The sequence below is a fragment of the Bos grunniens genome, chromosome 28 (assembly GCF_055505025.1).
Source record: "Bos grunniens cultivar Pamir isolate PY7600 chromosome 28, Bosgru_T2T1.0, whole genome shotgun sequence".
Lineage (NCBI taxonomy): Eukaryota > Metazoa > Chordata > Mammalia > Artiodactyla > Bovidae > Bos > Bos grunniens.
This window is the reverse complement of record NC_141192.1, coordinates 40,588,467-40,602,308: the sequence shown is the minus strand read 5'-3', so window position 1 is coordinate 40,602,308 and position 13,842 is coordinate 40,588,467. Positions and strand designations below refer to the sequence as shown.

The 13,842-nt window shown below is 40.2% G+C and overlaps 1 long non-coding RNA gene across 2 annotated transcripts in view; it reads right to left on the bottom strand.

The window, feature by feature from the left end:
- Positions 1–13,077, bottom strand: part of LOC147343189 (uncharacterized) — a 47,718-nt gene extending 34,641 nt beyond the window's left edge. For both annotated transcript variants that reach the window (XR_015156555.1, XR_015156556.1), the window contains exon 1: positions 13,005–13,077. This is a non-coding gene — a long non-coding RNA (uncharacterized LOC147343189). The remainder of the gene's footprint in view (positions 1–13,004) is intronic.
- Positions 13,078–13,842: the final 765 nt, after the last annotated feature.

Here is a 13,842-nt window from a genome sequence, read left to right as displayed (position 1 = left end):
CCACTCCATTGCTTTGACTCCCAGCAGACCTTGACAAAATACCACCTGGGAAGGCGGCTTGCTCCAAGGATAATATCTGCTGTAAACGAGCCTTAGTGTGACTGGTAGGCAATCAGTGGACTCTGCAGATCTTCCTAATATAACAGAGGTGGAACTTGCCCTGACTAGAGGCACGTGACACTAAAGTCATGGAGTGAAAAAGGGCTCTAGTGGGCTTCTCTGGTGGTCCAGCGGTTAAGACTTCACCTTCCAATGCAGGGGGTGCAGGTTCCATCCCTAGTTAGGGAGTTAGGATCCTACATGCCTCATGGTCAAAAGGCCAAATTATGGAATAGAAGCAATATTGTAGCAAATTCAATATAGACTTTAAAAATGGTTCTCATAAAAAAAAATTTTAAAAAGGGGAGGGGATCTAGTTTTGTCATTTATGAAAGGGGTGCTGACATCAAAAGATACGCAGAATATGCAACTTGATTAATTCATTCACTGAGTTCATTCTTTCATTCTTTCAGCAACAGTTACCCAGTGCCTGTTATGTGTCAGGCCAGCTTCTAACGATAATGTATAGCTGTGTTGTATGCTATGCTTAGTTGCTCAGTCGAGTCTGGCTCTTTACAACTCCATGGACGTTAGACCGCCAGGCTCCTCTGAACATGGCGATTCTCCAGGCAAGAGATTCTTCCATCTCCAATATTGGAGTGGGTTGCCATGCCCTCCTACAGGGATCTTCCCAATCCAGGGATCAAACCCAGGTCTCCCACATTGCAGGCGGATTCTTTACCATCTGACTCACCAGGGAAGCCCAACATTATATAGCAGAAAGTAAGAAAGTCTTGCTTTTTTGCGTTTGTTCTTACAGAGCTTTAACTCTAGTAAGAGAAAAGCAGTTAATAAATGACAAAAAAATAGCTGTGAGTGACAGCTTTAATAAAATTAAAACAGAGCAATGTTAGGGAGACAGCTTAGGTTGCTGATTGGGAATTATCCTTGGTTTCTCTCTTCCCAAGCAGGGTAAGCCTCTTCAAATAGATGCCATTTGAGCTGGATTGGAATGACAAGAGAGAGCCAGCTTTGCAAAAACCTAGGGAAAGAACATTTCAGGCAGAGAAAACATTAAGTGCAAATTCCACAATGCAAGAATAAACTCAAGGAGTCTGAGGAACACCAGAGGCCTGGACACTGGAGCATGTTGAGCTGAGCAGCAGGAAATGAGATGAAATCGAAGCAATAAGCAGGCCAGGTCAAGTAGGGTCTTGTTGGAAATTCAATTTTATTCAGTCATCAGTGGTAGCTTTCTAGAGGATTTCACAGTGTGGGAGATAAATTTTATATATATATATATATATATATATATATATATATATATATATTTTTTTTTTTTTTTTTTTGCGTGCAGAATAGGAGTCAGGGAGTCAAGAACAAAACCAAGGGGACAGAGAACAGTCCAAGTGAGAGACGGTCCGTGGGCTTGGTGTGGTGGGATGACAACGGCTCTGTGAATTTTCTTGTCTGTCAACGATGATAATAACGTCTACAAGCTTACTTCCTAGAGTTACGGTGAGGATGAAAGGAATAAAAATACAAAATGCAGAGTACAGTGCTTGGCATACAGTAAACACAGTAAATGGTGCCTATTATTATAATTAACTGACTTCTGCTAAGGTGAAAAAAAAAAATCTACTATTACCTGGGTCTCCCACATTGTAGACAGATGCTTTACCATCTGAGCCACCAGGTAAGTCCCTACTACTGAGCTAACAAGACACCTATTGCTCTTGTATTCATGAATTTAAAGGAATCTTCAAGAACTTCTTTACTTCACGATTCCTATTGAGGCCTGAATCCTCACATCCTACAGGCTCAATTAAGGCTGTGTCCATAACTGTCTCCCCACAAGTTCCTCTATATCTGCACCCACTTAGTGTCTCTATCACCTGCAACCTAGATCTCTCTTCCATCTAAGTTGAGTCCTTCCGCCGCACTCTAGATCTTGTGTACTTCCTCAATGATATCTTTCCATCTATCTTCCTCTTCTCTTGAATGCTCAATTTCCCTCAAGGCTCTAAACTACTTTCATCAATACTTAAATGTGTTCTGGGCACACCTGTCTTAAAAAAAATTCAATCACATCACTCTCCTCATGAGACACCCTCAGTACCTCTCCCATTTCCTTCGCCATCATGCAGAATTGTCTGCCCTCTGCCACCTTCATCTGACCACTCTTGCACTCTGTACTCTGGCTTCTGTACCCTCCAGGTCACTGTTAGAGTTTTGCTTCTAATGTCACCAAAGACCTTGTTCTTATTCAGCCCAGTTGAGCCCTAGGCCTGTGACTGCAACAGTTCCAGCCTATTGATAGTGATGCTATCAGCTAGCAATGCCTGAAGTATTCACCTGCCTCCATCCCTGCCAACCCCCGCCCACTATGGACATTTCTCCTTTCAGAGTCAATATTATGATTGGACCTGCCCTTGTGGTTTTTAGTATAATGGCAGGATGAGCCTCAGCAACAACTATCAGGGAACTTGAAGGATCAAGATTTATTACTCACAGTTACTGAAGGGTACACGGCACAGTCAGGACCACATGGTGGGTTTGGAGGGAGAGAGAGCACCTTACCTGGGTTTCTGCCTTGATTAGGGCTGAGGGTGAGAGGCCTATGCCTATGCCATAGGTTCACCATTTGTGGATGAGTTTAAGAGTGGGAATTAAAGCCCAGGAAGTGAGGTGGTGTCGGTCAAGCGGTCAGTTATTTAAGGCTTTTCGAAAGGGGAACTTTAAGGATGAGGCCACCTGGCTTTTTACCTAGCTGTGCAGCTGGCAATGCCTATAATTGAGATGGATGTCTTTGAATAGGTGCCTCAGCAATTGAAAGCTTCATGTCAGGCACTCACAGTACAATCTGGCACTATCCCCCAAATTTACTTCCACCCTTAGTGAAGGGGGCTGTATTTTTGTCGTTGATGTTCAGCTCTATCCCAGGCATGGGCTAGGCTTCATGGCCTGCCCTACTTCTTTCAGTACCATTAATTGAGGATTGCAGGGTCATTTCCCAATGTGGGAATCTCAAGTAACACTGCCTGGTACCCAAGGATCCACTTTACATAGAAGGAGGTTTGACAATGGGCACATCACCATGGAATCCACTGGTACTATCAAGAACTCTGTTACCTCAGAAGTCGTCCACCTGATGGAATATTGGAATTACTTCCAAGAGGCTCAGCTAAAGGACCAGCTGGGATGACCTCAGATGGGATTGGAGCACCCTCCTCCAAGACATGGTATACTTTGACCCAACAAAAATCATAAGATGCCATGTCCCCAACAGCAAGAATCCACAGTCCGGAAATCAAGGAGAAGTAGGGTGGGGTCCTATCACCATTCTCAGACTTTGTGCATCAGCCCCCACAACTTTAAGGTCTGTTGTGTTAGAAATTGGAATGTTTCCACTAGGCAAACCAGTAAGGGTCTTACTGAGCTCCAAGATGCACTGTGGCCTGGTTAATTTGGACCTCTGTGCTCACAGCAGCAAAGAAAACAGTTACTCTCTCATGTTAGTGATGGCCATGGTTATCATGAGAAACTAGAAATGCTGACACACAAACAGGGAGGAGTGTGTCTGGAGCTCAACAGACACACTGGGGTACTTCCTGCAGTTTCCATGTCTGCTGATAACCATGGCAACAAGAGCCTGACACAGGAACGAGGTGACCTGAGTTCAGACTCCTCAGGGATCAGGTCTGGGTCCCACTGGACAAGTCAACTTAGTCCAGTAGGAAAGTCTGGAGGGTGAGAAGAATCCAACATACGGGTGGGAGAAAAAGGAGTGGATGAATATTAATTACGGTTTCAAGCCCAACTGCTGCCTCCTGCCACTGGCTCATCCCATAAGCCCTTTTGTTTTAAGTCTTTTCGGAATTGTAAATGGGCACTTATTGTAACTGAGCCACTAGAGGCTTCCCTAGTGGCCCAGTTGGCAAAGAATCTGCCTGCAATGAAGCAGACCTGGGTTTGATCCCCAGTTAAGGAAGATCCCTTGGAGAAGGAAATAGCAACCCACTCCAGTATTCCTGCCTGGAGAACTCCATGGACAGAGGAGCCTGGTGGGCTAAGTCCATGGGATCTCAAAGAATTGCACATGACTGAGAGGCTAACACTTTCACATATATACGGTGATCTTTTTGTTTAATGACAAGGCTATTCACACAGAAATATCTCTGTAAGTCATACTTCTAGTAAACAATGTAGTTGGAGAAAAATCCTGGGTCTAGAAACAAGCAAAACCTTTCTGCATCTCTGAAATGGTGTACAAAAAGCCACCTTTTCTTCAGTACCTGGCCCTAAAGTCCATTATCTACAGCATGTGCTTTTGGAAGATGCTTTGTCATATGGTTTTCCATACCGCAGAAAACTGAGAGGGAAGTTGAAAGAAGAGCAAACGTGCTAGCAGTCATAAACTAAGAGCGGAACACTGCTTGATGTGGCCAAAGGGACCAAGCAACAGAAACAACAGGAGGCCCGGAAAGAGCCACCCAGAAAGTAGGACACATTCCACAGCCATCCGTGTAAACACGTGGTTGGTTCCGTGGAAGTTCCCTCAATTACCAAACCAGAGAAAGGAATGTGTGTTTCAATGCAATTTACAACCACGTGGTTCAATTGTTAAAGCTTTGACTTTTGGATAGTATAATTTAATTAGTTATAAAATTCTTTGATGGAAAGTAACATTTCCTAAAACTGAAGAATAAAAGAGCTTATGCCATATAATGTTTTTTATCTGCATCTTGCAGATATGGTGGAGTGGGTGAAGAGGAAGGGCTGACTGCGCCTGTCTATCGACCCACACCTCCCCCGCAAATCCTTTTAAGACAGGAAAAATAAATCTTTTAAAGACTAAATTCATGACAGCACTGGGAGACTAGAGAGTAACACGAAGGGGTCCTGAAATTGTGAGGAATTTCTAAAAGATAGAAAGCACATGGATTAAATTGTCAAGAATTAATGAAACCACAGCCCAGCTTACGCACAGAGAGAAGAGCAGGAAGATAAGAGCAGACAGAGAAACCCAAGCTCACTGTAAGCAAATGGAGCAGAGGGTTCTTCGGTGACCATCAGGGTAATTAAAGAACTACTCTGGTCAGTTATAGCTACTCTCTCCTCTGCTGCTGCTGCTGCTAAGTCGCTTCAGTCGTGTTCCACTCTGTGTGACCCCATAGACGGCAGCCCACCAGGCTCCCCCGTCCCTGGGATTCTCCAGGCAGAACAGCAAATCCAAACTAGCTATTCGTGGGGCACTGGTTCATCTAGTTCTTCCTCCTTAGGTGTAATTAGAGGTAGTCAGAACACCAGAAGTTCAGGAGAAAACCATTAAAATACAAAAAGAAGAGACAGAACCTTGACTCAAGGGAAAATCTGTGAAAAAGAAATGAACTTATAAGCATTAAAATTCATGTCATCAGAGAGATGATCTTGCACAGTATAACTAGAATATGCTGTTAGGAAAAACAACCAAACAGCAAGTAATAATTCTGGAGGTTCTAAAATTATAAAGACAGGAGATATAATGGAAGGAGTGAATGGAGAAATGAGCACAGTGATGGACAAATTAATGATCTAAAATGCAGGCTAGCAAAGGTTTTCCATAAAAGGTCAGACTGAGGAAAAAGCTGAAAGTTGAGTTAAAAGGGTTTAAAGAGTTGAAAGTTAAGAGTCAAAAGAGTTAAAGAAAAGAGTTGAAACATTTCAAGAGTTCTATTGTGGGTTCTAATAGGAATTCCAGAAACAGAGAAGACTGAATGGAGGAAAATATGAAGAAAAATAAATGAAAATTTATCTTAACTGAAGAAAGACACAGATTTTTACATAGGATGGGTCACTAGTATCATGTAAGAGAAATATAAATTGCCAAGATGTATCTTTATGAATCATCAGAGCTGTAGAATAGCGATTTCTCAAAGCTTGTAGACATGGAAGCCCTCAGAAATAAACCTGCTCTAGAGTTGCTTGTTCAAGGATTATTTACAATGGAATAAAAATTCAACCCAAGGAAGAACCCACATATAATGTAAGCTAAAAAATAGTAAGCAAAGAACCCAGGAAAATATAGATAAATTGAAATATGTAGTAAATAATAAAGTTCACAAATCTAAAACTAAAGTCTTGAGTGATATGACATAGAAAGTAATGGGAGAGAAAGGGAAAATAATGGTGTGCTAAGAATTTGTCCTTTTAGTAAAGAAAGAGATAAAACTTAATTTAGATTAATATGTGTTGAAATGGGCATGATAAAAATGTAAGAATAATAACTAACACAATAGAAAAAAGATGGAATAACTTTTAAACCTCCTAGAGGGAAAAAAAAATAGTACCACAATTTTAGCCATCTAACAAAAGGAGGAAAAGGGAAATTAAATAAGAAATCATGGTGTAAAAACTAATATAAAATAAGATCACAAATTAGAAATTATAATAAAGGTAGATAGGCTAAATGTCAAACATTTTCAAATTTTGTACATGTGTAAAGCCTTGAAAATTTTTGAAACGGTAGAGTGGGCTATTTATAGAGAGTATCTTTGGAAATCAGAGGGCATAGGAATGAAAGCTAGGGGTTAAAAGTTGACAGGGACTTTTGTAATGTTGCATTTTACACATGGGGACCACAGTCATCTATTTTATACGTTTTTTTAAAAATTGAGGAATGTTAGCGTACAACCATTGTATGGCTCATAAACAGCTTATTTCTCTCCACCTCTCTCCAGCTCCACCCTCAGTGAGTTCAGTTGCTCAGTCGTGTCTGACTCTTTGCAACCCCATGGACTGCAGCACACCAGGCTTCCCTGTCCATCATCAACTCCCAGAGCTTGCTCAAACGCACATCCATCAAGTCGGTGATGCCATCCAATCATCTCATCCTCTGTCATCCCCTTCTCCTGCCTTCAACTTTCCCAGCATCAGGGTCTTTTCGAATGAGTCAGTTCTTCGAATCATGTGGCCAAAGTATTGCAGTTTCAGCTTCAAGATCAGTCCTTCCAATGAATATTCAGGACTGATTTCCTTTAGGATGGACTGGTTGGATCTCCTTGCAGTCCAAGGGACTCTCAAGAGTCTTCTCCAACACCACAGTTCAAAAGCATTAGTTCTTCAGAACTTAGCTTTATTCATGGTCCAACTCTCACATCCATACATGACTACTGGAAAAACCATAGCTTTGAATAGATGGATCTTTGTTGGCAACGTAACATCTCTGCTTTTTAATATGCTGTCTAGGTTTGTCATAGTTTTTCTTCCAAGGAGCAAGCATCTTTTAATATCCTGACTGCAGTCACCATCTGCAGTGATTTTGGAGCCCAAGAAAATAAAGTCTTTCACTGTTTCCACTGTTTCCCTATCTATTTGCCACAAAGTGATGGGATGGGATGCCATGATCTTCAGTTTTTGAATGTTGAGTTTTAAGCCAGCTTAGCTCCACCCTCATCTCCTGCATATTCCCTTAGCCTAGACAAACACAGAGTTCTTTCTGCTTCATATCTGGTTAATTTACCATTTTCATCCACAAGCTGAAGTTAGTATGGTGACTATTTGGAGCATGTTTCAAACATAATCTTTAAAATGATCAACTGCTGCTATCACAAAAATACATTATATAATAGGCTCCAGTTTCATCTACCTCATTAGAACTGATTCAAACGTATTCTTTTTAATGGCTGAGTAATACTCCATTGTGTATATGTACCACAGCTTTCTTATCCATTCATCTGCTGATGGGCATCTAGGTTGCTTCCATGTCTTGGCTATTATAAACAGTGCTGCGATGAACATTGGGGTACACGTGTCTCTTTCCCTTCTGGTTTCCTCAGTGTGTATGCCCAGCAGTGGGATTGCTGGATCATAAGGCAGTTCTATTTCCAGATTCTTAAGGAATCTCCACACTGTTCTCCATAGTGGCTGTACTAGTTTGCATTCCCACCAACAGTGTAAGAGGGTTCCCTTTTCTCCACACCCTCTCCAGCATTTATTGCTTGTAGACTTTTGGATCGCAGCCATTCTGACTGGTGTGAAATGGTACCTCATAGTGGTTTTGATTTGCATTTCTCTGATAATGAGTGATGTTGAGCATCTTTTCATGTGTTTGTTAGCCATCTGTATGTCTTCTTTGGAGAAATGTCTATTTAGTTCTTTGGAGCCTATTATACAGAGTGAAGTAAGCCAGAAAGAAAAACACCAATACAGTATACTAACGCATATATATGGAATTTAGAAAGATGGTAACAATAACCCTGTGTACAAGACAGCAAAAGAGACACTGAAGTATAGAACAGACTTATGGACTCTGTGGGAGAGGGAGAGGGTGGGGAGATTTGGGAGAATGGCATTGAAACATGTATAATATCATGTATGAAATGAGTCATCAGTCCAGGTTCGATGCAGGATACTGGATGCTTGGGGCTGGTGCACTGGGACGACCCAGAGGGATGGTATGGGGAGGGAGGAGGGTTCAGGATGGGGAACACATGTATACCTGTGGCGGATTCATTTCGATATTTGGCAAAACTAATACAATATTGTAAAGTTTAAAAATAAAATAAAATTAAAAAAACAAAAAAACACACAAAAATACATTAATTGTAGTATATTATTGCTAATATGGTGTTTGTATTTAATTTTATTTAACAATATAATGTAAATACTATTTACTTAATAATATTTAATGATGCTTCCCTAGTAGCTCAGACAGTAAAGAATCTGCCTACAATGCAGGAGACCCAGGTTAAAATTTTAAGTGACAGAAAAACTTTTAATTTTAAAATATTATTTATTTAATAATATTTATTAAATATTTGTTTACTAATAATAGTCAATAATAAATATTGTTAATAGTATTTATTTGATTTTAATATTTTAAAATATTAAGTAAAAATATTTTGAGAAAGGGAAAAGAAACCCTCTATAATTTTATCATCCAGAAATAACCAAAATAGAAAATTCATAACTTGACCTTTAAAAAACCGGTTATGGTACCACCTGAAGACATTTCCATCCTAGCACTTAAATCTGCCTCTCTCTAGTCCAGGCCACATCCAGGTGACCTGGGAGTGAGCTTGGCTAGAATAAGTCAAGTTGGATGCCTGGGGTAGGCTGAAAGTTGTTCCCCAAACTATGTTCACACCCTAATCCCTGGAATGTATAAATATTGTTTGGAGAAAGGATCTATGCAGTTGTGATTAAGTTAAGGATCTTAAGACAAGGGAAATCATGGAAAGTATTCTTATGAGAGAGTGGAGATTAGATGCAGAAAGATTAGCCATGTAAGAAAAAGGGAGAGTTAGGACTTCCCTGGTCCAGAGGTTAAGATTTGGTACTTCCAATGCAACGAGTGTGGGTTCAATCCCTGGTCCGGGAAAAAAGATTCTACCTGCCACATGGCACATGTGGAAACTTAAAAAATTAAAAAAAAAAAAAAGTAGAGGGAGATTGGACCCAAGGGGACACACAGAAGAGGCAACAGTGTAAAGATGGAGGCAGAGGATGAAGAACACGGAGGAAGTCTAGCATACGGTGACCCCCAGCAGCTGGTGATGCCTAAAGCTCAGCTTCTCTGTACACTGCTGCTGAATCAAATCTAGGAGACAGTTTTGGGTGAAGAAGGAAAGGATAGTTTTATTGCTTTCTCAGGCAAAGAGGGATACAGAGGGCTCATGCCCTCAAAATCCTGGGGAGGGTAGTGAGAAGTTTTATAGTAATCGTTCAAAGAGGGACTGATCATTCCGTTGACATTTTTCTCATGGGTTGGTGATGAGGCAAGCAGAGATCAACATCATCAAACTTCAGACCCACCTGGTCTGGGGTCTACAGTCTTATGGGCAGCATACCACTGTTAATCATTAAGGTCTCCCACCTGGAGGGGCTTTCAATATTTGCAAAATAACTCAAAGATATCATTGTGTGTATCCTTTGATGGGGAAACAGGACCTTGCCCCAAGGCTGTTCTTGACTGTTTGCTTCTCCTTAGTCTCCCATCCCCTTCCTTCCCTAATTAACAACTACTTGAATCTGCCCATTGGAACTCAGGGAAGGTCATGGAGGATGAATGAAGGCTGTTACCCATAATCAAAGAAATGGGGACACAGAAAGTCTCTGTGTCCAAGAGCCCCACAGAGCCCTGCATTGTATCACTGGGAGAGGCAAGCAAGGGTTCCCCTCCAGGGCCTCTGGAGGGAGCATGGCCCTTTGGCATCTCCATCTCAGACTTCTGGCCTCCAGAACTACAAAAGAATACAGTTCTGCTTTAGGCCACCAACTTTATGGTCATTTGTTACAGCAGCCATGGAAGTGTGTGATACAACACCTCTAACCTCTACCGTAGATGAATACATACTACATAAACCCATGTAATCCCCCTATCTGTGGCTGTGGCAGTGGTCTCCAGATTCTGGATTATCCCCGAGTGAAATTTCAAAAAATTATCTAACATTTTAAGTCATTTTTAAATGATCTGACACTGGGTTGTTCGATTTTTATTCCCAAAATGACATGAAAGAAAAAAAAAAAACTATCATTTATTATCACTAGTTCATATAAAAAGGACTTTTTTAAAATACAAAGATACTTTAAAAGGACAGTTCTTTAATGCAAATACATTTACATTTATTAAAAACTCATCATAATATCCTTATTCTTGGCAATGGTGCTGACAGAATTTCACTACAGGTGGGTTCTTGTCCATAAACAAGAATTTGGGACCCAAAGCTATGTTAGCTTAAACCACATTTACATATTTACTTAACCGTTTTTACTCCATTCCATTCACCTTTCCAGCCAGCTCCTGAAAGAATTTTGTGGAAATTCAAGAACTCTTCTCTTTTCCTTTCCTTCTATGAATTAGATTTAAGATCATGGACTTACAGTCAATGAGTAACATTATATATACTGGTTGGCAAGAAAATCAATGAGAATGTAAAAGAATAACTTTCAGGAATTCCCTGGTGGTCCAGTGGTTAGGACTCCACTGCCAAGGGCCCCCATTCAATCCTCAGTCAGGGAACTAAGATTCCACAAGCTATATAATGCAGACAAAAACAAGCAAACAAACAAAACCCCAAAAACAAAAGAATAACTTTCTAATTTTTTAAGTATGAAAAAAAACTCTTTCCATTAATTTTTAAAAGTATAACACTCGTAAGTTCTAAGGACTCATCAATGAAAAGAGAGAAAAAACAAATACACTGCATCAAGAATAAAAAATGGGATACAAAATTTAGGAGGAAATATTAAATTATAAAGAAGATAAAAGATGGAAATGATCATATGGCATTTTCTTTGTTGCTATTTTCTTCTTACTTCATTGCCCTCTGTCCTCCAATCCAGTGGCAAAGCCAAAAAATAGCTGAGAACAAAGAAATTATCATTTAGATGGATGCCATTCATATTAGCAATCTATAAGAGACCTAGAGTCTTAAGTAAAAATGTACAGTATATACTTGAAGAAAACTATTGATACAAAACTTAACTAATGTACATATTGGACAAACCAATCATCAGGCTCATTCCTTACTGGTATCTCAGTAAGGATAACTCTCAGATGGAATAACTCTGCTACCCCTAGGCTCCCAATCTGAAACTAACCTCCTCATTTTGCTGGCAGAGATGAAATTAAATAGGTAAATCATTAACTCCCGGAATATCTCCAGGCTGCAAGCCTATTCTCCTAAAGCCATCAGGTAGATTCAAAACTAAACCTCAACCATAAGACTAAGTTCCCTGACATCTTTTCCCTTTTGTTTTTTCTCTGCAGACTTTAGTACCTCTTCTTGTTTTACCAGCAAACCAACAAGATATTTCTAGGGAAAAAAATTTTAAAGAATTTACTAAAGTGCTCAAGTGAGAGTAATCTCTTTCTCTCTTTTTTTAAAATTTATTTATTTTAGTTGGAGGCTAATTACTTTACAATATTGTAGTGGTTTTTGCCATACATTGACATGAATCCGCCACGGGTGTACATGTGTCCCCCATCGTGAACCCCCCTCCCACCTCCCTCCCCATCCCATCCCTCTGGGTCATCCCAGTGCACCAGTCCTGAGCACCCTGTCTCATATATCGAACCTGGACTGGCGATCTGTTTCATATATGATAATATACATGTTTCAGTGCTATTCTCTCAGATCTTCCCACCCTTGCCTTCTCCCACAGAGTTCAAAAGACTGTTCTATACATCTGTGTCTCTTTTGCTGTCTCGCATACAGGATTATTGTTACCATCTTTCTAAATTCCATATATATGTGTTAGTATACTGTATTGGTGTTTTTCTTTCTGGCTTACTTGACTCTGTATAATAGGCTCCAATTTCATCCACCTCATTAGAACTGATTCAAATGTATTCTTTTTAATGGCTGAGTAATATTCCATTGTGTATATGTACATATACAAAAAGAGTGATCTCTTTAGTCACCATTTCCTAAGGTGAGGTCATTCTCAGTGCAGACAGCCTGTTTTTACCCCAAGCTTCTTCAAAAATTCTTAGCTGATCCTGAAATCACAAGGTAGACTCTCTATTCCTGAATCAAATAACAAAGAAGTGGAGGAAGTTGTAACTTGAGAAAGGATGATTTAGGATGAGACCTTGGTTTCTGTCTGAGAACTTGCCTGCTTGTCCATCAATGTTCTTAAAGACAGCGCTGGGAGAAATTTACAAAAAGAAAGGATTTGGATCACCTCATCTAATCTCTGAGATTTTTCAAGATATAAAAACTGAAGTTCAGAGTGTATTTGCATCATCAATAGACACAGAGCCAGTTATGGGGAAGTAGGATCTTCAGAAGATCACAGATCCATGTTCACATCATGCTGCTCCTCCTGCATCTCCTCCTTTCTGTTCTAGGAAGTTGGAAGGCAGAAAGTTCAAGAACAAGGAAAGAACCCTAACACCAAAAGGCTTTTTATATTGTTGCAACATTTAAGAAAAAGAAAAAAAAAACATATTAGATTGCATTGCCATTTAATTTTCCTACCTGGTCCATTTCTGTCGATGTCTAATCCCCTTATCCATGCAGGCAGAGACAGTTACACCCCGAGACTGTCCCCTTTCAATTATATAATGAAGTATTTAACAATTATCCAGGCTGTTCTTTGGAAAGCTAATTTTTAAACATGTGTTGCCAATTTGCCAGATACCATTTGTATGTTATTGCAGCAATGTCAACCAAAACCAGGTAAAAATTGCCTATGTTAAAAGGTTGGCTTACCCTCACCAATCTTGGCTTTGAAAAAAATTCTGGGGAAAATTCCCAATTTGGTATGGGAACCAAGTATGAGGAAGTTTGTTCAGGGTTCTTATTTGGCAGTTTCAGCTGTTTTTCTATGAGGTTTATTTTTGCTTTTTAATTATTCAAATATATGTGATTGGATGTTGACTTTGAGGCTTAGTCTGGCAAGATCTGAGTGCAGAGTTCCTTGTTCAGTTTCTATTTTATTAATTGTGGGTTTCTCAGCCTTCCCTCCAGCTCTCTTTACAGCACCTTGGGTGGTTGTAAGCATTGAGACTGGGTTATTAGGATTGGAGCTTTCCCGAAGACCCTCTCAGGTGTGAACCTCCAGCATGTTTCTTGGTGGCAGGATATTCTTCAGTTCTACTAGTTACATGATTGGGAACATATCGATACAGTTGAGCTTAATGATCTCATACCAACAGAAGGCACTTGTACAGACAAACGGGTTATCATCATTGCAGCAATACCATATTGCTGAATGGTGTTCATTCTGCCCTCATATCACCCAGCCTCGGCATCATCCACTGTGTCTTTTTGGAACAAGCCATGCTTTGCTTTCAGCTAGCTCGAGCACCCTCAC